Source organism: Lycium barbarum, chromosome 10, assembly GCF_019175385.1.
Source record: "Lycium barbarum isolate Lr01 chromosome 10, ASM1917538v2, whole genome shotgun sequence".
In the NCBI taxonomy this organism is placed as follows: Eukaryota; Viridiplantae; Streptophyta; class Magnoliopsida; order Solanales; family Solanaceae; genus Lycium; species Lycium barbarum.
In genome coordinates this window covers 97,321,196-97,347,001 of record NC_083346.1, presented here as the reverse complement: position 1 = coordinate 97,347,001, position 25,806 = coordinate 97,321,196, and the positions used below count along the sequence as shown (strand labels likewise).

General features: G+C 37.2%; 1 pseudogene; it reads left to right on the top strand.

Annotated features, from left to right (window-relative positions):
* The first annotated feature begins 487 nt into the window (after window positions 1–487).
* LOC132615834 (extracellular ribonuclease LE-like) lies at window positions 488–5,248 on the top strand (annotated as a pseudogene).
* The last annotated feature ends 20,558 nt before the right edge of the window (window positions 5,249–25,806 follow it).

The following is a 25,806-nucleotide window of genomic DNA, read 5'->3' as shown; positions in this document are numbered from 1 at the left end:
TAAATCTTGTGTTCATTACTTTTATTGCTTTCTTGCATTATTGTTCTTGTGTTGGTGCATCCTAATCGCTTCCGCTGCATCGCTCGTTTAATTCTTAACAAATATAATGATGCCTTTTGTGTATATAGTATATAATATTACAATATACCTGATATATGAGTATATTACTATACGTGCCAACCAATGCTACTCTACAATAACATATATAGTGGAGTATACAATATACAATAAATAGATGGAATAATATATATACTTGTTCAAAAGATTATATTATATATATATATATATATATATATTTGCTCATGAATTAACTTTTTTTTTTGTTTGTTAAAATTCATGAACTAGCTTGTTAGTAGATTGTGCTGGAGCTTTTTAGGTAAGCAATTATTGTGTTTTTATATGCATTTAATTATGTTATCACTAATATAAGTATTTCCTTATTTTTAGCTTTTTATTCATAACAATAATCTCCTTACTTTTAGTTTTAAGTTGCATAATTTTTGATATCTAAATTAGTTGTATATTATATAATTAACTCTTATATATCTTGTATTTATGAAAGTCCCCTGACTTAATGGAATTAAGTGTAAGGTTTTGAGTGGCAATAAAGTCGAAGAACTTAAGAACTCTAGAATGGCAACCAATAGTTGCGTGCCATTTAGTTCCGTGTTCAGTTACAATATTGTGAAGAAGATTACATGTTACATCTAAATCATCTAAAAGAAAATAAAGAAACATGGCATGCCGCTGTTATATTTTGAATAACTCCGCCCCCACTATGGCATAGCTAAAAGATTTAATTTTTTATTACTTCGATGATTATAATATTATATAGTTGGAATTAAAATATCGGCCACGCTGCCTATATTCAATACATTGCCAACGTGGTAACAAACTATCAGATTAATTAGCTAATAATGGAATAGTTTGCCTCTATAAAACCACCAATACTTTGTGGTTTCATCATCTTAAAGTCTCCTCCATAGCACAAACTAACACAGAATAAGCAAATATGAGATCCATCTACCTTATCTTGGTTAATCTCGTTATTTTCCAATGTATTACGTTATTACATGCTCAGGATTTTGATTTCTTCTACTTCGGTCAACAGGTTTGTAATTTATAATTAAGTATTTGAGACTTCTCGCTTAGGTGTATTTATAATTTGCATGTGAATCTTTTCTGAACTTCATTCTGTACTGACAACATAATTTGGATGTATCTTGTGAAAAATATCATTTTTTTTATATTTGGTTATGATAAAAGGGGGGAAATGTCAGGAAATGTTCACTTCTACTCCTAAATTATTTTCCTTTTAACTATTTTAACTTTTAACTTTATAATGCTAATTGCTTCAACTAACATTTAGACACTATTATTAATTTTACTACTTAGAAATTTCATAGATGCATTCTCCGATTTACTAGTATTATTGTTAATCTACCCGACACCGAGGCTCTCTACCTAGGTGATGGCAATTTGAATTAAAAAAAAATAAAAAATCTGTAGTATGTATTTTTTTGTCAAAAAATATTTCTCCATCACCAACCAAACACCGGAAAAATAGTTTGTAGTCTCATGATCATTCATGGGCAGTTCAACACTTTATATAGTCTTGGGCAAGTATCACATGTATTAGCTTTCATGTTGAGTTATTAACAGCAAAATAACTTTTATACCAATTACACACTAGTTTGTATTCTTCAACAACTCGATTTTTGATTAATTATTACATATGGCTATATATAATTTCAGTGGAATCCAGCATCGTGTGACAGCAAGATAAAATGCTGCTACCCAACAAATGGGAAACCAGCAGAAGATTTTGGCATTCACGGACTCTGGCCAAATTACAACAATGGATCTCTCCCAAAAAGCTGTAACAAGAATGTCCGTTATGATGAAACAAAAGTAAGTTTGATAAAACACAAATGGCTATTTCCATAGCGTTTGATAGGGGTGCCAAATGAGCTCGTTGGATTGAATTTTGACCGGTCAAAATGAGCTGAGTTAAGAAGAAATTGCACGGTTTTCCTTCCATGATCTTTAAGGGTGTGGGACATAGCTATATGGGATATTATGATGTGAAAATATAAGCTTATGTCTCGCGAATAATTTATTTGACTGGAGGCCAAAAATTAAAGACCGGCACAAAATAGGGATAAAAGTGCAAATGACCCCTGAGTTAATGACATGTCCAAAAGTTATTTGGAATTAAATGCGCTAACAAATGGGTCGTGACTCAACCGTTCATTTCTTATTAAGTTATTAATCTTTTGTTTGTTTTTTCATAATTTGCTTAAGTAACTATAATTTTTTTCTTTATTATGCATACACTTATGTAACATACTAAACAAAGTCATTTTAAAACTATGTTGACGAGGTTTCTTATTGATCTAATTTGGGCTACATATATCAATCCAAAAGTATTTGTAATTACTTGTTAATTGACCTGATGGTAATAATAATTTTCACACCGCTAGTGCCTAGAATTTAAACTCATAAAATAATAAGCAACAATTATTAATAATAAACATTCATGTGTAACCTGGTAAAAAATGTAATTAACATGTTACTATATAGGTTGGAATCACAAAACTTTTACAATATCAAATGTATATAACTTAAATCCGATAACATCTAACTCAATGTCAAAGTTATGATTGTATTCTTTAGCTTGGTTTTTTAATAGAAGTAAAATATTTTCAGGAATCAAACTAGATGTAGGATCTTACAAGTTGGAAGCAATCAAGGAAGCAATAGAAAAAGGCATTGAACATGTTGCTGATGTAGAATGCAATATTGATTTATCTGGGAATAGCCAACTTTTTGAGGTTTATGTCTGTGTTGATAAATCTGGTTCGGAACTCATTGATTGCCCAATTATTCCAGAAAGTAAGAGATTCAGCTGATCAACAAACATAAGAGTTGTGTGGCAGTCTCTCCAAAAGCAAACATTGAGTTAAAATATAGAGTTGCTAATCTGACAGGAATGCGGAGAAAGGAATGGCCAATCAAATACTTGGGGTGCCCTTTGTTTGTTGGTAGAATGAAAATAGTCTACTTTTCTGAGATGGTTCACTCAATTACTAAGAGAATTCATTCATGGCATGCCAAGTTTCTTTCCATGGGTGGTAAGATCATCCTCATCAAACACATTTTACTGGCCATGCCAGTCTACTTACTTGCAGCAATAAAGCCTCCAAAAGGAACTTTTGAGCAACTGGAAGGTGCCATTGCCAGATTCCTTTGGAGTGGAAATGAATCTCGAAAGGAAGTACACTGGTGCAAATGGATAATGATGTGCTTACCTTATGAAGAAGGGGGAGTAGGCTTCAGATGTCTAAGGGATATGAGCAATGCTTTTATAGCAAAACAATGGTGGAACTTGAGATCAAAAGATTCACTTTGGAAGGATCACATTCTAGCCAAGTATTGTTTAAGAACAAATTTTGTTATCAAATTAATAGCTGGTGCTCAGTCTCATACATGGAGAGCTATATGCAACATCAGACAACCTACAGAAGATAGCATAATCTGGAAAATGGGCTAGGGTGATTTGTCTTTCTGGTATGATAATTGGAGTGGAGAGGGTGCCCTGTACAAACAACTTCCACAAGAATATATTCCTGTCAATTGTAAGCTGAATGAGGTCTACATGAATGGTGTGTGGAATTGGGATAGAGAAGGTTATAGAGTGCCTTTGATAATTAGAGTTGTTGTATAGTACATTTCAATTCAATTTACCACAGAGAGGGCTGATAAACCAATGTGGACTTTGAATCCTGAAGGCAAGTTTACAATTTCATCAGCTTGGGATTTACTGAGGAAAAAAGCAGTTGGAGACTGGCATGATTAAACCATTTGGCATAAGAATTGCTCATTGAAAGTCAATTTCCACTTATGGAGAGTCATAAAAAAGAAGATAACTATTGACAACAACATTGGAAGGTTCAAAAATCATGGGCCTTCTATTTGCTGTTGTTGTACTATTCACAGAATTGAAACTGTTGAGCACCTGTTTGGAAAAAGTGATTTGGCTAAGGATCTATGGTCCAAAATATGTCGACCTATGGGGATCAAGGACCTAAACATCCCTCTTAGACAAATTCTAGTAAACTGCTGGAGTTTGAAAATCAGGAGTCCTGTAGTAATGCTTGTCAAAGGCATCCTTCCTCAGGTGGTATGTTGGGAGATCTGGAAAGTTAGATGTAATATCAAATTCAGCTTCATCAATTTCAACAGTGCTATGTCATTTAGAAATATATCATCACACATCTTCCAGATCATCAACAAGCGATTTCCCCTGCTGCAACCAGAAGCTGACTGGTATACCTTCTGCAACAAACTGAATAATCACTACTCCAAGGTGTCAATCAAGTCTGTCAAATGGTATCCTTCCCCACCTGGTTTCATCAAGCTCAATACTGATGGAAGCTGTAAAGGAGATGACTGTGGGGGACGTGGTGTAATCAGAAACCATAATGGCAAGGTTATTCATGCTTTTAGTATAAATTTGGGTAAAGGGACCAGTAACTGGGCTGAGGCAAAGGCACTACAACATGGTGTAGAGTGGTGTTTGAATAGCAGAATGGAAGATCATCCTAGAAGCTGACTCATTGCTGTTAGTCTAGGCTATCCAAGGCAAAACAAAGTCACCACGGAACATCTCTCAAATCGTAACTTGGATGCAAAACTTATTAAGTTAGAAATTATTTCAAATCAAGCACTGTTTGAGAGAAGCTAATCAGGTGGCTGACAAGTTGGCATAGCTCAGCCACTCTCATAATGATATAGTCTCTTATAATACATTTAATGAACTGCCCAGGTCTGTGAAGTGTGAGGGGTTGTCTGAATATGGATAGATGGGGCCTGCCAACCATCGGAAGCAGAATTAAGAGTAACAACCTTTATCAATTTGATCCTCCTTAATGTAATAGTAGTTGGTTAGCGGCATTAGAGTCTCATGTAATACAGAGGGCACCAAACACCAACTAAAGACAAGTGTTTGATGTCCTCTGTACATAGGAATCATGCATCATTTTTTAGTATCCCACCCTCTGTTCAGGAAGAGTACTTGCACCCCATAGGACATGCATCATTAGCTCATGATGGGTTGTGTATATTTATGCATCAAAGTTGGGCCTGTCCAGCTTTCATTTTGCATAGAGGCGAGGTTTATGTCCTCCCCTTCATGTTTTTTCTTTTCTTATCAATAAAATACCACCCAAGTTCTGACTAAAAAAAATTGTTGAATTTGCTGTCTTTGGATCAGAAACTGGCATGATCAGGAATCTGCCTATTTGCTCTGACGACTCTTATCATTAATTTTCATGTTTTTTAGGGATGATTGTTGAAAATAGTAAACTTAAATATTTAAATTTCTAGGTTGATGTGTTTGGTATTATCTATATGCTTGTTAGAAAATCTAGGTGTATGGATTTGATGATTTTAATGTGCAAGGAAAGTTCATTGTATGTATGTGAAACTATTTAGTAGTTTTATGTCTAGAATTATCTGCTAGCACCTATATAAATCCACTTGTAATGTTATATTATGTAAGAGTGGAGTTCTTAAGAGTGATATGAAGTGCGTTTAATGTCTCTCTTCCGCTTTCATCCTCTTTTTCTATGTGATATTATCAAGAACCTACCCTTATTCCAGCAATGCTTACAAGTTGTAAGTTCAAGTCAACTCTGTATGTTTCTTTTTATTTTTACTAGATGTCCAATTCTGATTGGTGTTGCATAAATCTCATTAAAGAATAATTGAGATTTTTTAATTTCTCAAACTCAAACTTGATACCTCTAATTAAGGGTAAAAGAATCCTATTAATATCACCATGTCTGCACTTGGTGAGTAAATCAAACTTTGTATTTTATCTTGTAAGAAAGATGCTTAAGACGGCATACATCAAAATAATTGTTTCCCTTTTGTTAAAAGCGAGGCAGAGACGAGAATTTAGAGAGACAAGAATAATGGGAGAATTCTTTCTGCTTTGTATTTCTCAAAATGACCTCCTTATATACAAGTAAGGTCCTTCTTACGCTAGTCTAATAAGGTAACCATATTCTAGTAAAACTAAACATCCTATATTACCATAATTATAATTTCACCGTAAATAGACAAAAACTATTATAATTAGACTAGAATAGGGTTCCACTGACGCAGCGTTTCACCGACTCACCGACGTGATCGGAACATTCAGTCTCAATGCCACCCCACAAGTTGGAGCATGAGGGTTTTGAATGCCCAACTTGCCAAGAAAATATCATGGTGCGATTTTCCCAAAGTGTCACACCCCAAAACCAACCCTAGACGTGACCGGCATCCGACATCATGAACAACATCGGAAGAACCTAAAAGATGCAGTAACAACACTTGAACCCGCCAGGTTCCATATTCACCTCCAACAGTTTATAAAATAAATACAATCAAATCATGATATATGAATTAAATCAACGGAAGTCTTTAATATTATAAAACTTAATCAAAACGTGACGAACGCCCAAGAATTAAACAAAACTCAACAACTACCCGCAAGAATGTGTACTATGGAGCTTCTAAGATAAAGGAGTAATTGTCTGACACATCGGGACGCAACCCCCAAAAAAAATTAGAATAGTAAATAAATATGATAAGGGGTGTCCCACGAATGAACATGTGGGCTCACCAAGTCAGCAGCAACATCAAGTCCTTTCTAAGCATTTTGAGTATCAAGAACCTGCTCTTCTCCATTATCTAACATACCATCAAAAACAACAATGGTAAGCCTGAGTACTTCATACTCAGTGAGTGCCTCGGGGACAACAAGCAATATGAAAATAAAGTACAATAATACTTAAAGAAATCAGTTATGAGGATAGTATGAAACAATGTGAAATCAGTTATTCAGCTTGTGTATCTCAATAAGAATTACAAAACTGATTATAAAGCCTTTTGTCAAGTTACAACTTTCAAATATGCTTTTTAAATTGATCATGATTATCAACAACAGTTCCATAAAAGGATAAGGATATCACACTTGCCAATACAGGCCCAAGAATCGATCACATTGAAGGGATGACCTTAGAGGTTCCCTAAACCCAGCGGACCACACCGGAATATGTAATTCTCGATGGCTATCCTCCCTCCCGAATAGCTAGGCATAAACCACACCCCTAGTGGTGAACCCGACAGTGGCCACTCTTCCTCCCGAATGGCTAGACATTACCACACTAGGATCCATAGTGACTAACCTTCCTTCCGAGTAGCTAGGACAACACAACAACCACTTTCATAGCATAGAAGTCAATTCTTTATTCGTTTCAAGGTAGTCACATCATCAATGGTCATTACGGTTCATTATGCCATATCGTAAAGATAAATCATTTCAAAGAATGTCTTGAAAACATTTACACTTCTTTAACCAAGATTTCAATGTCATAATTCAACATGAAAACATTATTACCAATCCTTAGCCATCATTATTGATCATCTCTTATAGAGTAAAAACATTTACAAACTTATATACGTACGTAGAGCATGATACAAACTAGGTTTAATGTGAGCTTGTCCCCTCACGCACATTAACCACAATCAAATAAGGAAATAGAGTTTCAAATCATGAAAAGTTCACCTTTTTATTCAATAAAGAGCCCTTGAATGAAATTTATACTTCCAAGATTAGCTTCAAAAGGAGACATACATCCAAAACCAACTTTCAAAAGAGAGACATACCTTAATTATGCTTTACGTATCTTAACAATTCACCTTCTTAGCAAAGAACAACCAAAACCCTAGCTTGAGTCACTTTGAGAAGGATTACTTTGCAAACCCTAGGTTTTTGTTACAATAATTATGTTAAGAATCACGGGTTTGATGCTAGGATGGTTTAATAATGATAAAGATGTTCTTACCTTTGAGTTGAAGACTTGGAGGAATGGTTTTAGTTCTTAGGGTTTTTCAGAAAGTGGAGGAGTGAATAAAACAACTGAACTATTTATAATTTTTTGGTGTAAAAATTGACGTTACGGTAGGGTGTTACGGATCGTAACACGTGTTACAGACTGTAATGCCTCACCGTAACGTGATTAAAATTTCCAGTATGTTTGGAGGAAAATAATTGATGTTATGGTGGGTGTTAGAGTCCGTAACACGTGTTACGGTCCATAACGCCTCATCGTAACGTGGACCAAATTTTCAGAAAAGACAGGCTTCAGTAAAACTGGCATAAACATTTGTACGTAGCTCCACTTGGGCTGGACGACCTACCGTTGGAAAGCTATTTTGAAGATACACAACTTTTATCAAGGAGGTGTTTCCAAATTATCAATACATTTGCACGAAAATGTCCCAGAAAACAGACCTACCGAAACTTAGGCGAGTTTAAGAGCCCTTAAGAACTTTACTAGTTGGTTTGACTTCAAAACAACTACCTTCCACTCGAATTCATCCCGAATGGATTCATATAGATAAAATATCATCTTAACACTAGATTTGTTTTTACACATTCACACCTAGTTCAAGTTTACAGGGTGTTACACAAAGCTTCTGTAAACACATCGTCCAATTGCTCACGGGCTGACACATGATTAAGGAGTATTTTACCAAATTGGAGTGGGTCCTGGACATACTGACAGTCCACCTCAATGTGTTTAGCCCGTTCATGAACACTGAATTTCGTGCAATATACAATGCCGCTTGACTATCACAATACATTTTCACTGGAGATTTATATTAATGCCCAAACTATGCAAAATTTCCTTTAACCATTTCAATTCATAGACTGCCATTACCATAACCTTCGCTGACGAGTGAGAGACAATGTGTAGCTTCTTGGTTTTCCATGATACGGGTGAATTTTTGAGGGAGATAAACCAACCGGTAAGTTATTTTTGAGTACTGGACATCCGGCTCAGTTCGAATCCCACCATCCACAAAACGTGAGATCATAATATATCTTCATCACGATGCCTTGTCCTGGGTTTTTCTTCAAGTAATGCATGACACAGAGAGTTGCATTCCAGTGTGCTTCCTTCGCTTGCTGTATGAATTGGGACAGAACATGCACGGAATATGACAAATCAGGTCGCATAAAACTAAGGTATATCAATCTACCTACCGGATGTCGATATGGTTCTGGATCTCCCAAATTGGCTCTTTCGGCCAACACCAAACCATAATTCTATTCCATGGAGTATTGATTAGTTTAGCTCCTGATAATTTATACTCAGTTGTTATATCCAAGGCATATTTTTGTTGACAGAGAAAAAAGCCAGTTGGTCCACGTGCAACTTCAAGTCTCAGAAAATACTTCAAAGGGCCAAATCCTTCATGTGAAAAAATGCACAGAGATAGTCTTTGAATCGTTCAATGGCATTATTATCGTTTTCGGAGATAATCAAGTCATCCATATATACTAAGACGTTAAGTTGCATACCTCTCTAGTGCATCGTGAAGAGAGAATAATTCGAGTACGACTATTTGAACCGATATTTCATTAAAATACTTGACAATTTCGCAAACCAGTACTATGTAGCTTGTTTCAAACCATACAAAGATTTTCGGAGTCGACATACTTGCCCCAGACTAGGAACACGACATCCGGATGGAAATTTCATATAAACATCCTCCGTAAGGTCATCGTGTTAGAAATCATTATGAACGTCCATCTGATGCAACTCCCAATTTAGCGCAGCCGCAGCTACCAGAAAGGTCTGAATTGTTACTACCTTAGCAACGGGAGCAATGTTTCATTATAGTCAATTCCTTCCTTCTGTTTATTTCCGAAAATGACCAATCGAGATTTATATCACATGATTCTGCCGTCAGAGTTGTACTTGATCTTGAATACCCATCATCATCCAAGCATTTTCTTAGCTGGTGGAAATGTTTCTAATGTCCACGTTTCATTGTCCTCCAATGTTTGGATCTCTTGCTGCATGGCTTTTCTCTAATGTTCCTTTTTCATTGCCTCTGAGAAGGTTTTTGGCTTGAATCTTGTGGTGATTGTTGCAAGGAAGCTTTGGTGCTGCGAGGAAAAATTATCACAAGATCTATAGTGAGCTAAAGGATAAGGTGCACCCGAGAGTTGCTGAGGATGGGGCTGACGCATTGATGGACTTGTTTTCCAGAATATTTAAGTGACTTAGTCGCGCAACCGAATCGATTCATGCTTCTGATGTTTACCCCGACCCAATTTTTCTTTCGATAGCATTTCGTTGCTTGGACACCTTCGGTCTGTACTTCCTCCATGTTTTCTCTATCTAGATTAGTATATGTCTGGTCTAATTCTAGTTGATCTATAGGTACGATATTCGGTGTTCGTACTTCGCCCATTCGAGTTTCGTTTGTACCTACATTATCAACCTGGTTTTCTTCAAAGTTGTGTTGGTTTTTTCTCCCTCCATTTTGTCGGGGATCACTTCTATGTTGGCGACCAAGTTAACTGATCCTACAACAAAAGGGAACTTAGTCTCGTAGGAGCCCAAAATCTCTTGAGACTAAATATTCATCATTCTCAAAGTCATACAATCTCTAACTTTTTTTTCGTAGGGGTATCCCAAGAAGACACACCTATGACTCTGATTCTCAAACTTGTTCCTCATTCTTCCCTTTGTGTGTGCATAGTATAGTGACCCTATCACCGTTAAATGATCATACCAGGGTGCCTCCCCGTATAAAATTTCATAGGGGGGTTTCCTATTCAAAACTGATAATGGTGTTCTATTGATCTAATACCCTACAGTCAAAACACATTCTCTCCAGAATTTGATCGGAAGATGACCTTGAAATCTCAATGCTCGTAGCACATTAAGAATGTGACGATGTTTTCATTCGACTCTTCCATTCTGCTGGGTTGTCCTTATGCAAGATGTTTGGAAGCGAATTTCATGTTTAAAGAAGTAAGTTTTCATACATGTGAACTCAGTTCCGTTATCACTTCTTACAATCTTTATCCTCTTACCAAACTGCTTATCCACCAAGCCAAAAAAATTCTTCAAGATTTGGGACACTTCTTTCATATCAACTAAAAGAAAACTCCGCACGACTCGGAAACGATCATCCACAACAGTAAAAAAGTACGAAGCACCACAAGAATAAGGGGTTCTATACGGTCCCCATAAATTACAATGAATCCTTTAAAAAATATTCAAAGTTATATTATAACTTAAAGGAAAAACACTTCTTGTTTCCTTTGCCCTTTGGCATATATCACATTCTTTATGTAATCTATTACTAGTCTCTTTTAGGCCTAATGTCGTAATGAACTTCGTTACTTGTTCTGAAGGATGACCTAACTATTTGTGTCAAAGATCGAACCAATTGACTGCCTCTGCCTTCATAGCTTGTATCCGTGGCACATTCCGGAAATAGTAAAGTCTACATCGACGGTTACCTGTTCCAAGAAGCTTCCTTGTGGTAGGGTCCTGCATAACACACATAATTTTGTTAAATTTTACATCACAATCTAAATGATCTACAAGCTGTGACACAAAAATTAAATTGCATGTTAAATTCAGAACGTATAGAACGTCTTTCAACCATATCCTATTATTTAGTCGGGTTGTTCCTTCTCTCGTGGCCATCGACCTACTTCCATCTGGAAGCCCAACCAGACATTTAGAAATATCCCGCTGATCAGTCAGTTCCTCAGGATTACCTGCCACACGGTTGGCAGCTCCGGAGTCAATAATCCAGGATGAGTTTTTGATCTTACCACCTATCTTGCCATTCAGGTTTATTCTTTGAGAAATCAATACATGTATCACAGTCTTCTGTATCTCATCGCTCAAATCATAAGGTTATGTCCTGCTTGTGTTGACCGGTCCCGTCTCTGTCTGATTTCCTTCTTTGGCAACCACTATGTTAGCCTGGTAGTTGCCTTTTCCACGACCGGATCCCGATCCATCCCTCTACTGTTGTTGCTGTCCGTGTCCTCTTCCTCCAATTTTTTCATCTCATTTTTTTATTTCCCGGCCACCAATTCGGATAACCAATGAGTCAAAAACATCCATCCATAACGTGTTCAGATCTCTTGCAATGTGTGTAGAATACACCATTGTTTTCCCCTTCACCTTGGTCACGGTAAGGGTTTATCCCTTGCATACCAAAAGCCATGGTTTCACTCCGATCCTCCATTTCCCATGTGATTCGTCTCACACATTCTTCTTGTACCAGCTTCGAATAGACCTTGTTCAATGATGGTAACAATTCCTGGGCCTGAATGTTCGACCTCGCTATTCCATACATTGCCTCATCCAATCCCATGAGGAAAAGATGCACTTTTTCTTCTTCTCTTTTGGCTTCTAGGACTATTCAACGGAACTTTGATCGTTTCTGGAATTAATCGAGATAGGGACAAAAATTTAGAGAGACAAGAATAATGGGAGAATTCTTTCTACTTTGTATTCATCACAATGTAACGACCCGTTTGGTCATTAAGGCATTTTAACCTTTTTACCTCTTTTGACCCCTTCTCAGCGTCGTTAGAGTGTTTTTGACTTGTGAGGATGGGTAGAATGATCTCCGAGGTGATCGGGTGAGTCTTGGCTGATTTTGTGGAATTTAGAGGTTTTTAAGTTGAATAAGTGAAAAATAGTTGACCAAAAGTTGACTTTTGGGTATTTGAGTCTTTTTGGTATTTTTCAGCTTCTTTAGGTCCGAAAGGTTGATTATAACTTGGTAGGGTGATTAATTCAGTTCCCGAGGCACTCAGGTGTGTTCTACTCCTTGGGTTAGAAACCTTGTTTTTGAGTGTTTGGGGATTGACCGGGTCAAGGCGACCTCTTTTGGAAATTCCTAGGGCGCGGGTGAGTTCGTAGCGTGTGTTTATAGTGGGTTGCATGTTTGGTTTGTATCGGAGGTCTCGGATGAGTTTTAGAATTCGAGTTGAACTTGGCGAAAAACCAGATTTTTGCTGGTTTCTGGTGTGCCGCATCTGGGGACTTGGAGCTGCACCTGGGAGCCCGTCTCTGCGTTTAGTCCGTAGGTGTGAGGTCGAATGAGGTCAGGAGGGCTCCACACCTGCGAGGTATTTTCTGCAGGCACGGGACCGCATATACAAAAGTTCCATGGTATATGTGCATACGAGATAATTTAAGTAGGTTTCGCCTCTGTGAGTATTTTTTCGCTAAAGCGATCCACATCTGCGAGGGATTTTCCGTAGATGCGGGATCGCTGGATCAGAAAATTGTTTTAAATCCTATCTTTTCCAACTTCTAACCCTATTCTCTAAACTATATTTCTCGGACTTAGTAGCTCGTTGGAAAGGGGAAAACTGCGGGAATATCAAGTTAGATCATTGGCGGTAAGTTCCCTAGCTTTGTTTATAATTCCATCCTTGTTTATTTAAAATTCGTGGTGAGAAACTTGTTTTTGTAAAGGGGTTTATGACTAAAAATTCTAAGCTAGAAATTGGACTTTTCTTATCAAATCATTGATAGTTTTGGGTGATTTCCCTAATGTTTAGTGTTGTAGGCTATCCATCCACCAAACACAGTATGGAGGGACCTGGTTGTGTACCAGTTCCCTTATGCAATGTAGTATGTAAAGGACACAGGATGTTATCGTGGAAAACTCCTTGCTCAAAGGATTAAAAACTACGACTTACCCCGGTAGGATTTCAACTCCACTACACGAGCAACTTCAGGTTACAACCCTATCGTAAGCTAGGAACTAACTCCCATAATCCCTCACCCTTACAATAATGCTTATGTAACCTAGGAGCTAACTCCTATAGTCCCTCAACCCTTACAATACTCTGATTGCAAGCGACTTCACTTAGCTAACTCTAGCTAAGGACACTAATACACTTAGACTAATTCTAGCCTAATGTATCGCTCAACATCTTGAGGAAACACACTTCCAAAAATCACCCTTTGAGACTTTTGATCTACTTACAAACATCTTCCTTTAAAGATAAGAGTAGGTTTACAATTTAGACACAAACTAACAAAGACTCACAACAATATAAAGAACTTAGACTAAATCTTGTGTCTAGATCAGGTTCTTCAACTTGTAGGTGACTTTCTTCTTGAGAGATCTTGAGAACTTGTGTCGGCAGCTTTGCATGATTTAAATTAGGTTTTCAAGACTACTCAATATGTTGTCATCATGTTGTATATATAGTAGGAGTATGTGGGATGGATAGAGACCACTCATTCACTTTGACCTAAAGCATGGGCCAACTCACAGCTGTACTTACAGTGGTACTTGTGTGCAGCAAGTGACTCGGCTTTACAGTTGTTCTTTACTGACGATACAAGGTGCATAAAGAGCAGGTTACAGACTAGGTCGCTATCTGGTTCTGAAATAGTTTGACAATCATCAAAATAAAAGGCACTTAGACTTATCATTTAGCTTGATAAAGCTTGGGTAGGTTATTTACAATTCAAATTTCAATTTCAAACGGGTTTTTTAACGGATTTAATTCATGATTTTCTCCAAAATTGGGGGTTTTTGTTAAAGTGATGAAATTAAGCTTATGTAGGATTAGTTTGTGATGGAACTTGGTGTTTTGACTTATTAGACTTTGAGTAAACCGGTTTCAGTGTAAATTTTTTATTTTGCCCTTGTGGGTTCGGGGTTCCTTTTTAAAGTCATTTTTTATTTTGACTTATAAGCATGGTAATATGGGTATCGTTAATTCCGCAATCTAATTTAGATTAATTTGTTGGTAGATTTTGATCGATTGGTGGCGATTTGAAAAGGCAAGGCTCAAGTGGATTATTTCGTGGTACCTGTTCGGCTTCTGAGGTAGGTTATGACTTATTTATGTTTAGACTTCGATTAGGGACACGTATATAGATGGTAGCTTGTTACACCTCGCTGCTTGGCATGTTGAGATTCACTAGGTGGTAGTCGTACTATTGCGGACGCAAGGTTATATATGTTCATCCTATGATTATCAGGGTTAACTTCATATAATAGGTCATGGGAGAGTTGGAGGACAAGTGAATCCGAGAGCTAAGGTGTTACCCACACGCCGTGGTTTTATAAAGGACATATGAAAAGTAATATGAGTAGTACATGGGAAGTTGAGCAAGTCTTAAGAAGGACCCTTAGGCCAAATATAGGCATAAGCCCTCCAAAAAGGAAAAGGTAAGGAGGTGTTTTCGGACGATCTGACTTGAAGAGGCCAAAACTCCTCTATAAGTTTGGAATTTGGAATGGCACAAAGACTGAAAGTTGTAGATAATTGAATTAGCTTTCCAACCATAGGTCGTGGGCTCTCATACGATATCGGGATCACACGTTATGCGCGTTTTAAGATCGGCTGTCAGGGCAGGAAATTAACCCTGCGCGAACACGCCAGAAGGTGGCGCGAACGCGCAGGGCAAGACCCTACAACTCAACACGAACGCGCTGAGTAAATTTTAAGTCGGTCTAGGAAAAACCTGGACCGTTATAAAAAGGGGGTCACCCCCCCCCCCCCCCCCCTATTCCTCAGCCAAAACACCTCAAATCATCTCAAATGTTTTGGAAATTTCCCAAAACTTCCCACACCCACTTTTAAGCTAAAACCAGGTATAATTCCCGAATTCCGATTTGGGTAGCGTATAGTTGTGGTTGCCGAATGTAGATTTACGATCTCGGACGGATAAGCATAACTAGTAGGAAGTCGAACAGGTATGTTAAGGCCCATCCCTTTATTTCAAAGTCATGATTCCTATGGTATGATTCCATAAGTGTTTCCATAACCTCCTTGATTTCAAAAGCTAGAAGTTTATGACTCTTACAGCCTCTTATGATGTTAAAAATGAGAATGTTTTTATGAGGATTACCTTGAGGATGATTTTTATGCTTAAAGGTCTCAAGTATGGTTTCAACGATGATATGAAAATATTAAGTTATTTCATGATTTTCTCGATTTATTTCATTGTTGTTGATCTCGCCTTATAAATTGTTCCTTCAAGGTGAGGTAGAGCAATAGCTTTTATTTGAACTCCTATGCATGCTATGAGTATAATACATGTATATGGCTATTTTGTGGCATTACAGAGTTCTATTATTTCATTTTACTTATGCACTGCACTCATTTTCATTCTTCATGTATATATATAAGGCACACTTGACAGGGGGTGACGCTGTGGCCTTTGTTGTGATTTGTATATATATGGCACAGTTGACAGGGGGTGATGCTGTGACCTTTGTTGTGATGTGTATATATATGGCACAGTTGACAGGGGGTGACGCTGTGGCCTTTGTTGTGATGTGTATATGTATGGCACAGTTAACAGGGGGTGACGCTGTGGCCTTTGTTGTGATATGTATATATATGGCACAGTTGATAGGGGGTGACGTTATGGCCTTTGTTGTGATGTATATATATAAGGCACAGTTGACAGGGGTGACGTCGTGGCCTATGTGGTGATGTTTTAAAGGTGAGGATGTGGATTATGTTGTGTCATTTCTATAGATATATGTGTTTCTTGATATAGTTGTACTGATGCATTTATTTTACCCATTCATTGACATGTCTCAAATGTCTTCCAGGATTTTATGTATATGTTGATTTCATGCCTTACATACTCAGTATACTATTTGTACTGACCCCCTTTCTTCGGGGGCTGCATTTCATGCCCGCAGGTACATACGTTCAGCTTGTTTATCCTCCGGCTTAGGATTTCTGCCTAGCTGCTTGGAGAGCTCCATTGTCCCGGAGCTTGAGCTATTTTGGTACAGATCCTTTTTACATAGACTTTGTCATACTCTTAGAGGTCTGTAGACATGTGTGGGTTGTAAACATATGGTTTAGTCAACTATACAGATGTAGTTCGTTTTTGATATCCCCATACATAGTGGCAGCCTTGTCGTCTTGCATATTTTGTTATGTTTGATTACTGTGACTCCTCAGGAGACAGGTTCATTATGATATATATGGCATTATGAGTCTACAGTATGCTTTTATAGATTTCCACATTATCCTTAATATTATTCTGATTATATCGAACAGGGTCGTATACGAGTGTCCAACTCGGGCACTAGTTATGGCTCATCGGTTTGGGTCGTGACATAGCTATTTGCATGGAAATCATGATAGGCCTTCGGGCATGGCGTGAAGGTGTAGTCCAATTAGGTTGGTATCGTCAACTGTTATGTGGGCCTGCTGCTATATTTGTTATTATTTGTGATTGTTAGTTCGTCTTGCTAGCTACATGATATTCCACATATCTTATAAAAGAAATGAACTAGGTATTGGTGATTTTACTAGTTTCTGGTAATTATGGTTGCTCACTTTGGTTCCCTGATTTGTGATATAATTGGATTGATTTCCTGGTATATGGCATATGATTTCTGATTTTAAAGAATTGAGTTCGATACGCATTTTATGGCAAGTATCTGTTGATCATGTGATATGTGGTGTATTTGAGTTGGATTTCATGCATGACATTGTATCTCATATTTCATATGTGGTAATGTGACTGTTGATCCCACTATGTGCGGAGTTGTTGAGATTGATTTATGCATGGCATACATTCCATATACATTTGATTGATTTATGTCTGGAAATGATGATAAGTGAGAGAGTGTATCCTCCGAGATCTTTACTGAAGAGTATTAAAGAGAGATGAGAGTCCATGATCCGAGGTCATTTATCGGAGCGAGAGAGTGCTAGTGCCCGAGGTCATTTTTCGAGATGAGGGGTACATGGACTTTCGGGTCACCCATGGGTCATGACTATAAGACATTGCCTATAACATGTGTGTACGGTACAGAGAGAAGGCCTAGGGGCATTGCATTGTATTTGCATTGCATCCCACATCATTGCATGGTACATTTCTTCATTGACTATTGGTTGATGACTTATTTGAGTTGTGGCCGGTACACTTCTTCATTGATTATTGGTTGATGACTTATTTGAGTTGTGGCTAGTACATTTCTTCATTGATTATTTGTTGATGACTTATTTGAGTTGTGGCTGGCACACTTCTTCATTGATTATTGGTTGATGACTTGATTGAGTTGTGGCTCGCTTGTAAGGTTCCTTTACGTAGAAACTTGGCGGACTTGAGGATTAGAGTTCACACCTAGGCTTATGATTCAAGAAGGTTGAGATTGTCTGTGATTTCCCTTATGACCTAATATCTGAATATCCTTATTGACTGCACTTAATTACTTATCTGCTCTACTTGTTAATTTCTGCTCATTTATATGTGTTGGCTAATTGTTATCAGCCTATCATACCTACGAGCCTTGTGTTGTGCTTATACTACTCTTGTTACACTCCTTATGGAGTGTAGAGTTGTTTCTAGGTTGGTGATCAAGACCTCATGATAGATCTCGAGGATATCATAGAGATGTTTGGGTGAGCTATTATCCGGACCTGCAGCCAGGAGTCTCTTCATATGTACTCTGTCCATTTCCTTCCTACGGACAGTATTTACCTTTTCTTTGGAGTTGTATATCATTTCAAACATTAGAATCCCTTGTAGAGACTCTTGTACAAGTGAAGACCAGGTTTTGAGAATTTTAATGATAAATGTATCCTTTCTGCATTTGATTGTGTTTTACATATTGAATTTCCGCACTTGATTTCTTAAAAGAAGTAAATGATTTTGGGAATGGTTCGCCTAGCGGGGGGATAGTGTAGGTGCCCTCATGACCCGTGATTTGGGTATTGACACATAATGACCTTTTTACATACAAATAAGGTCCTTCTTACCCCAGTAACCCCATTCTAATAGCACTACAAATTCTATATTACCATAATTGCAATTTCACCATAAATAGACCAAAACTATTACAATTAGAGTAGAATCGGGTTCCACCGACGTAGGGTTTCACTGACTTAACAAGGTGACCAAATAAAATGGTCCGGTCAGATCTAGTCTCAATAGTTTTTTCCTTTTGTTTTTTGACTACCACCGTAAAATTTTTCTTTTTTCAAGGAAATAAAATTACATGTTTGTTTAATCACACATTGACTAAAGAAGTCTTGACTTCAGACCGTCTTATTTTTAATCAATCCGTTTCATGTTAACTTGCTCCGCATGGAGGGATCTTATTTAATTCTGATATTGACGCAGACAAAAACCGAGTGGAACCCAAAGTAAATCTAACAAAATTTGACACGATCAGATATATTATATTAAACACGTGTTGAATGAGTAATTGTATTAAAAATAAAGGAAAAAGTTTACAGTATTGTCTTTAAGTAGTCATATTGATACTATAAAATTTGTCATTGATAATGCAACTTCATTTTCTTTTTGGTACATGGAAAGAAAACTAAAAAAATAATTTAAGATCATTCATATGTAATACGACTTTTCTTTCTCCTTGTTTTTTACCCCTCCCTAGGAGCTCCCACCTTTTTGCTTGTTCAAGAAGAGACTCTCTCTTCTTCCATGAAGAAGAAGAAGAGCACTACAGCATATTAAAATGAACAAGAAGAAGAAGAAAAAGAAGCACGAAAGCAAGAGCAAAGTGCTTCGGACCAAATGAATCGCTCATCGATAGAGCCAAGGTTTGTAAAGGCTTTGTCTCTTGTTTATGTTGAGAAATCACAAATTCTGATCAAGAATGAGAAGATAAAATCTCAGCCATCTTATCAAGGACGGCTGGACGGAAATGGAAATAGCTGAGGAAATTGTTACACTCCGTACTTTTATACGTTAAGTTTCTTCATGAGTTGGTTGTTATAGATTCGGGAAACAGATTTATCTTCGAGGTTATGTGAGACTAGACGTGTTCATCTTGAGTATTTGAGGGTTTAAGTTCATGTTTGGCAAGTATTAGAAGGATTAGAGGATTAACAAATCAAAGAGAATACGTTTCGTCAGAATTTGATCTTGGAAGAGGAAATACGAACCATAATTGGAAATACGGTCCGCACTCCTCTTGGCAGAGAGGGGAAAATTGTTGATGAGAATTATTGTCCATAAATGCGGACCGTATATATATATATATATATATATATATATATATATATATATATATATATATATATATATATAGCCAGTATCTTGGACCGTAATACTAGTTTTATTTGTATATATATATATATATGGCCAATATCTTAGACCGTAATACTAGCCGTATTTTTAAGTCGATTCCAGTTCTTTTTTTTATATATAATTCATATACTTATCATTTTCGCCACTTTCCCTGACCTCTAACCTTCTAGAAAACCCTCTCCAACAATATATAATCAATTTCTAAGAAAAATCAAGGATCAAAGAGAAGATCAAGTATTAAAGGTTTCCAAAGTATGTTTGAAGCTTGTTTCTCCTTCTTGTAGAAGCTTTGGAGGATACTTCAAGGTGAAGCAATCTTGGAGTTGGAGTGTTCTTGAGTTCTTATGGTAAGATTCCATCTTATTTCCATGTTTATGAGTTTATATGATGGTTATGCTAGGATTGGAAGAAAGAAGTTGGAGGAAAGGTTCAAATATGAACTTGAGATTATGTTGAGATGTAATCTAACTTGAATCATGTTAGCTAGAATCTTGTTGTAAGGATAGTAGTTGGTGTTGAGATTGTATTAAGGATGTTATAGTTGGCATACATGGAAGAAGAAAATGTATAAGTGTCGTATATAAAGTATATAGGGGGGCTGCTTCAATGTAAATCTTGGGGAGAGTAGTGATGTGAAATTAAAGAGACTTATAAGTGGTTGTCACAACCCAATTATCCGTGAGTGGCACCCACACTAAGTCTTCTAGTGGGAAAACCATCCCCTTAACCAATTACTGAATCTTTTAAACAATCATAAATCAATAACCAGAGTTAAATCATAAATCTGTCTAATTATGCCATAAATAAATAACTGCGGAAATCCTATCTATTACAACCCCAAAGATCCGAAAGTCATCATACAAGGACTTTAAAACATAACTGTCTAAAGAATGAACAACTGTCTGAACTAATCATAAATGTCTGAAATGAAATAGACATGCAAAATAAGAAATATCTTTAGGCGGCATGGCATGGGTAGGACCTCACCCTTGGATCTGATCAGGAGCTGGCCTCAAGCTAAATATGAGGTCTGGTCGAAGTCTCGGGCACACAATCTGCACTCAAATAAAAAGTGCAGCAAGGTAGTATCAGTACAAACACTATGTACCGGTAGATATGATATGCCGACTAAGATTAGTATCATGTATACGTTCATAAAATTAATAAGATAGGCACAACGGCACATAATCAAATATTGTCATCAACAAAAATCAGCCAACACAGGAATAAGATAGGTCCAGCCACAACCATCAACAGGAATAATACAAGTCCGATGCAATGCAATGCAACAATGATAGTATCTCAACCATACACACACGCTACTGGCAATTTTCGCTCAATAGTCATGACCTGCAGGGGACCTATGGTATCCATGTACCACTCGCTCCGGAACTGACATCGGATCACGAGCCCATAACTAGGCCACATCCTTACCCTCTGTCAAATGTGCATTTATATATTTGTATCTCTGTATCTGATCATACTATGAATCTCAACGTATTTTCTGTCCAACAGTCAATATGGAACATGATCAATTAATAATATCAATTTCAATGAATACAAGGCGCCATGCCACAAGTCATAAGAAGACTCAGATAAATCAACTCACAACAGCATGAATATGCAAACATCACGATCAACAAGAAGAGTATATATTAAATCCTTCATTCTCATGTCACCACAGTACCACCTCAAGTTTCAAAACAAAATGTAATGGTGACAGGCCCACATAATTTAGCAATCATACCAACCTAAGTAATATCCAACCAGACGTCATGTCTAAAGACCTAATCATGCTATCTCCTGTCAATTATATTACATATAAAATCAACTAATCGAAGTCTAACTCAAGTAAAACGTAACCTACCTCAGATGCAGAACTGGAACAATGCAAGCTACTCCGCAACAACTTTTCCCTTCCGTAATGCTTCGGAACGTTCAAAGTCTAGCAATGTAATGCTAAGTGAGTAATGAATCATCTACTCAAACAAGAACAACAATTGGGGAGAAAACCCAATTACTTATACCCTTCTTAAATGAGTGAACTATCACTTATTGCAATTTCATCATACCCTCAGTCCCAATGATCAAAATATCCCCAATTCATGGGTTTCTAATCAATTCAACCCCTTTCAATCGGACTTTAGGCTAAAACTTCCATTTTTAAGCGAACCCTAAGTATAAAAATGCAATTTCCACCATTAACAATCAAGTTCTTACACTAGAAAGTGATAATTTACACTCCTAGATGAATAAACAATAATAAAATCAACCACCTATCAATTATTCAAGGGTTTAACAATCATAGAGTTCTAGGATTTTTATTCACCATTGAAGAACCTTAACTAGTCATGGAACTTAAAGAAGAAAAGGAAATGAACAACATAAAGGTTAGGACTTACCCTCAAAGAAGAACCAACCCAAGCCTTAGGAAAATCGCCTCTTACTTTCTTGGGAACTGTTTTTGGTGTTATGTGGTGAATGACTTCAAAATTTGCAATATAAAAGTGGGTTTCTGACTCCCGTCGACTGCTGCCAATGGTCAATGTTTCGCTGCAGCGATCTCGCTATAGCGGGCCTTCTCCCGCTACGGCGGACCTTATTAACTCCCGACTCCCCGCGGCGACGACCATCTCCTTGCTATGGCGGGCTCCCTACAACAGTATTACACCCGCTGCAGCGGTCACATCCGACCAGTGAGCTCTGATTTTTCACCAGATTTTCATCCAAGATTTCAACATCAATCTGAGGCCCTACAAACAGAAATCAAACATGCACATCAATGTAAACACATGCTACAGACTCACCCATGGACTCGGAATTCCCAACGGAGGTCAAATTCACTAAGTCACCCCCTAACGAAAATGAAACAAGTTTTCAAACAATGCACAACATACACGCAAGATGAAATCAAGGCCTTAATTTTATTTTATTTTGACTTCTAACTCTTTGAGCTTTCATTAAGCTCATTCTTAGCCTCAGAAAGGTACGGGTAGGGGTAAAATGATCACAATGCTCATAACGACCTAGCAGGTCATTACATAGGTTATTGTTGTGTTATTGGATGTTAGGTGTGTTGTAGTGACTAAGGAGATTGGAATACTAGTCCGACAGATTCATTGGGAATTGTGTTGACGACTTGAGATATGTTAAGGCTAACTTTCCTTCTTTTGGCATGATTCGTATGAACGAAAAGTAAACGTAACACTACTCCATAATGATTCCATTCTTAGCGGATAGGGATGTTCCATGTTGATTCGTGTTCTAGAATGTTGTTTTCAGCAAGTCCTTCTTCAGATTCAGTATGATTCATAGAGTCACTTGTTGATGAAAATGCTATCTCATAATGATGTTCGGAGGTGTAACGACCATACGTCACTCCGACAGATTCAGGATGTACTCTTATCATATTAATGCATTTCATTATATATATATATATATACAGACCTATGACCCCATAGGTGTTATATACGCGTATATTATGTATTATATATATGGGTATGGGTAAGGTTACGGCGTTATATATGCACAACCACCTGATCAGCTGGTCATATGATGATGATTATGCCCGCTCAGGCTGATATGATGATGATTATGCTCATAGAGGCCGATATGATACGATGGGATGCCCACAGAAGCTTGACAGGCATTATATGCGCATATACATATGTATGAACAGGCGTTATATATGCATATATACAGTACTTATGCATGTCATTGGCCCTCCCAGGCAGTTCAGATGCACATGTTGTATTCCTTTTATCCTACATACTTTCATGTCTTTTTTATGTTACTTTCATGCCTTACATACTTAGTATTTTATCCGTACTGACATCCCATTTCTGGGGGAGCTACGTTTCATGCCCGCAGGTTCAGGTAGACAGATTGATGAACTGCCCCAGTAGGTTGTTGTTCAGCTGATATTAGAGCACTCCCCTTTTCCCGGAGTTGCTTTTGTGTTTTGGTACATTATATTTTTTGTGTACATAAAGGTTTGGCGGGGCCCTATCTCGATCTTGTTATATCATGCACTCTATTAGAGGCTTGTAGACAGTTATGGTACAGTTAGATGTTGTATGGCCCCCTCGACCTATAGTATTGTTGTATAGTTGTCTATGATGGATATAGTTTTTTTTATAGTTGTCTATGATGGCATTGTCGGCTTGTTCAATTTTTGTCCAGTATAGTTATATACATAAATCCTTTGGGCCCGCTCCTTTTCAGTATATTTCTCTTATGATCTAGCAAATTTCCATCTGATGACCCTCATGGTCCACCCTTGCTTATAATTATGATATGAAAGCATGATTAGCGATGCTTGGTAGGTAGGGCCCGGATACCCGTCATGGCCCTCCGGTTGGGTCGTGACAGAAGCTTCCTTCACGTGCTTGTCATGTGAAGGAATAAAGTTTATTATTTTTTGTTAGATAGTGTACAAATAATAGATTGACAAGTCCTTAGGAGCATCTTCTTTATTATTTATTTTTTGCACAAAATACATGTACATAGACAAGGTTTCATATCGAATATAACAAAGCAGAAAATTTCCCAAATCTTTCATTTTCTTTCATGGTATCAGAGCAGTAACTTGATCCAATTTTTTGCCTATAAACTCATCCTTTACATCATTAAATTCCTAAATCTTTCATCATTTACAGTGCAAATGACTGAAGGAAACACAAACGCAGTAGCTACTACTAAAAATGCATATGGAAATACTATCAAGTTTGATAACTCTCATCTCTATCACCTCAACTCTTCGATTTCACCTAGAATGAACCTTATCAACTCCATCTTTGATGGAAGGGAATTTCTAAGGTGGAGAGATCAATTCTGATTGTCGTATCAGCCAATAAAAAACCTCTATTTATCAGTGGAGGTTGCAAAGCTTCAGATCTAACTCACGCAGACTATGAGTAGTGGGCATGTTGCAATGACATGTTCACCTTGTGGATGCTAAATTCTTTAACAAAGGACATTATTGATAGTGTGATTTACTCTAAAATAGCCAAGAAGCTCTGAAACAACTTAGAACATAGGTTTGGCAATACTAATGGTGCCAAACTATATCACCTCTAGAAGGAATTTTCAGGTTTAGTACCGGAAAATAGTGATGTTGTTGGGTACTTCAAAAAACTCAAGAGGATATGTGATCAATTAGACTCACGCTATTTGAACATATGATGCACCTCTGTGTGTGTGAAGGTAGGACTAAATTGATCAAATTATTAGAAGATCAAAGACTTATTCAGTTTCTTGTGGAACTAAATGATGTGTATGCACAAGAAATGGAAACATCTTGATGATGATCCCTTTTCCAATCATGGATCATGCATATTCTCTTTTATTGCAAAACAAAAATCACATAGAAGTGTATGTTAATGCTAACCACACTTCTGATTTTACATCATTCATGATAACATCATAAGGCAAAACCTATCAAAGGAGTGGAAATGTAGGATTTAAAAGGAGCAAGTTAAGCACAACAAAAATCTGGTGTCAATACTCAGAGAACTGTGAAGGGGATTCAAAGGAACAAACCAAGGAAACGAAAATACAATCCAAATATGAGTTGCACACATTATGGAAAAACAAGACATACCCACGATGACTATCACAGACTTATTGGGTTTCCTGATGATTTTGAGTTCCCAAAACCCAAAGTCTATCAAGGAAACGAAAATGGAGTAATTATTGAAGAAGAAGAAGAAGAAGAAGAAGAAGAAGAAGAAGAAGAAGAAGAAGAAGAAGAAGAAGAAGAAGAAGAAGAAGAAGAAGAAGAAGAAGAAGAAGAAGAAGAAGAAGAAGAAAGTGAAATTTCAAACAACACACAAGGAGATGCAGGCAATAGTATCTACAGTAA